This window comes from Microtus ochrogaster, unplaced genomic scaffold, assembly GCF_000317375.1.
Source record: "Microtus ochrogaster isolate Prairie Vole_2 unplaced genomic scaffold, MicOch1.0 UNK54, whole genome shotgun sequence".
Classification (NCBI taxonomy): Eukaryota; Metazoa; Chordata; class Mammalia; order Rodentia; family Cricetidae; genus Microtus; species Microtus ochrogaster.
Genome location: NW_004949152.1, coordinates 458,738 through 461,858, shown reverse-complemented (window position 1 = coordinate 461,858; position 3,121 = coordinate 458,738).

Sequence of the window (3,121 nt, the reverse complement as noted above, 5' to 3'; positions counted from 1 at the left end):
GTGTATGCTAGAAGGTAGGGCTGGTTCCTCTGCACACATCAGAGCAGGGAGGGTCACGGAGGACTCTGCTTGGTGTTCCTGACTGTTGAACTTAATTGGTTTGTGTTTGAAGCCGAACCAGTCGGCATGAAGAGGTTTGGCTAGTCCATCAGAACCTGCTTTGGAAAAGGCTCCTGGGCTAGGTGCACACCTGGAAGTTCTGCAAGCCCTAGAGAGTTCTGGTCTACACTTGGCTTCCCTCCCTCTGTGATGAAATACACACTGTGCAGACTTTTCCATTGTGATTGCTTTTAAAGATGGAGCTGGGAGACACGAAGCCGATCCATGGCGTCGTACCACAGGCACCCACAGCTTTCGTGAATCTTCCTAACTTAAATCTTTCTCTGCATCCTTAATCAGTAACCTCCTTGTCCTGGCCCCTTGAAAACCACTGTTTGACCTCTGTCTGAGCTTAACTACCAACTGCATATATGTGGCTGGCTTCTCCCAGGGTGCATGCCAGTGTTTGTCTGTTTGTTTTCTTTACCACATTTTGCATGCCCCTCACATGTCACCCATGACCCATGGGTGTCCTGCTGTTTCTAACTTTGTGTGCAGATAATCTCTGCTCTTGATCGCCTGGGTTAGCATCCCAGAGGTAGAAGGCCAGAGCACTTGTCGGTCCTGTATTTGGAGTTTTCAGGCCCTGTCATATTTCTTTCCATGCATGACCTTCACTGAGGAAGTTACCCGTCTCTTACTAGTTTTTCTGCTTGGAAGCGGGCACAGCTGTTCTCCTCTGACTGTGAACATAAGTTACCGGGTACAATGTCTTCACCTCAGCTTTCGGCTGGCTCCATCTCATTCTCTTATTGCCTTACAAATGGGAACAATGTGTCCCTGTCCTCTCTCTCAAAGAGCTGCTGTGTGGCCAGACAAAGGTGTTGAGGATGCGGGCTAAGGAAGCTCCAAACCAAGCCTCTGGCCTCAAATCGGGCAGATTCCTCCTCCCGCCAATCTCTGGAGTTGGCTGTGGCAACCCTTGATTGGCTCTTAATGCCTTACACAGCTGAACTTCTGGAGAGACTAATCCATCTAGCCAAGGCCTCGGCACCTGCCTGCTCAATAAATATTTGTGGAATAAATAACGTAACGGAATGAGTGAAGAGATAAAGAGTAGTGAGTAACAGACAAGGCCTCCCATTAAGTCAAGGCTTGAGAGGAGAAAATGTTATCTCTATCACCTTCTGAATCTTCCGCTTTGTTTTGTGTCACCAGGAGCTAATTCTTCTTCCCGCTTTCTTTTTCTTTTTTCTCTTTCTTTCCTTTGTAATTACTAAGGCAGCAATAAAATAAATATTCTAGAAGCAAGAGCTTAAATTGCAGCCCTGCCAATGAGATAAGTAGGATTAAAGCACACGTTTGTTCCAGTCTGGAACACTGTCCACCCTATCTAGTTCCAAACCCAATTTCCCCTTAGTATAGCAAATAGTTTGTTTATATGCGTGATGGCTGTTCCTTTTAAAGCTAAATGTGTTTACATTCACTGATTAGTTCATCAAACATTATGGAGAACCTACTAAACATCAGACACTCTATGTTCTGGAAGTTAGAAGAGCAAATAAGTCATGTACCTTAGTCAGGAGAGGTGGTGTCTTGCTGCGGTAACAAGCATGTTCTGAAAAGGAAAACTGTGTGGATTTCTCTTTTGTCTGCTGTGTGTCCACTACTGGCCAACAGGGGGCTCTGCAACCCGATTCCTTTGTTCAGAGACTGGTGTTCAATGGGTGTTTCTTCTGCAGCAGAGGGACGGGAGGTAGTAAATCATGCGCTCATTCATTAAGCTTCCTCCTGGAAGTAATATATCACTTTTACTTCCATTCCATTGCCCATGCCAAATTTTAAAGGGACTTGAGAAGTAGCTACCATGTGCTGGACAGAAGAAAGAACTGGGTTGTTTACCCAGTGTGTAACTAATACCCCCAACTCTTTCTCTGTCCCCTGGGTGGACATACCTAAATCACTAGCTCAATAGCACCGTGATGCTCAGCAGTTGGTCTGACAAAGAAGACAGCTAGGAAATGACTAACAGCTCAGTACCATATGCAGTATTGTTGTGCTAGGCTCTGGGATGATTCATGTCTGGTTGGGGAGGTACAAGATTTCATCACACCACACAGAACAACAAGCAATTTGAAACGTAGAATTTTTTTTTTTACTGGAATTTTCCCTTTTGTATTCTGGGATCTCACTTGACCACAAGTAATTGAAAAATTTGAATATAACCCTGAATAAGGGATTACTAATGTATATCATAAGAGGGGCAAGATGGGCATCCCAAGCAATAAAAAAAAAAAGCAGTAGGAAGGCACAGGTATGGAAAATATGCCTTGCTCAGGCACATAGATAAGACATCCAGTTTGGTCAAGCAGGCTTTGCTCACAAACAAGCACACTTCTGGCTGTGCACATGTGCAGATATCCTCACCACCATTGTCTTATTGGCTCCCAGTCTTCTAGAACATTCTCTTCCCTGCCCCTGTCTTCAATTCACCTGATTCCAAAGCTTCTTTGGTCCTTACTGAGTTCATCTATATGCATGTGGATGGTGTCTAGAGCTTTGGAGTGTCAGAGCAGACTGGGTCCCAAGGCTCCTGACTGCACCAACTATTAACACTCTAGATGCTAGATTCAGAGGGTCCAAACAGAGCGCAGGAGAAAGTCCAAAGTGGTGGCAACATGACTAAACCCCAGCACTTGGGGAGCTAAGGCAGGGGGATTGTGAATTTGACACCAGTCTGTCTCAAATGAGAGGGGGAAGATGAGGAGAACAGAGACCAGAGCCAGGGCAGCAGTGTGCTCAAGGGGTGTAGGGGATTGAATGGTAGCCACACACGTACCCTTCAAGTCTACCTACAGTCTGGGAGAGGGCTGTCTCATTTGATCATTCCAACATAAAATGATCCTGGGATTAAGGTAGGACCATGAGTGTGAGGACTGGGATCTTCGGCTTTCCCACAGCCCAGAGAGAAACCGAAGGATGGGCTAGCTGAGATGCTAGAACTCTGTCACCACTCAGACCTCATCCTCCTGTCCCTACTCAGACCTTAGTCCTCCTGTCCCTACTCAGACCTTAGTCCTCC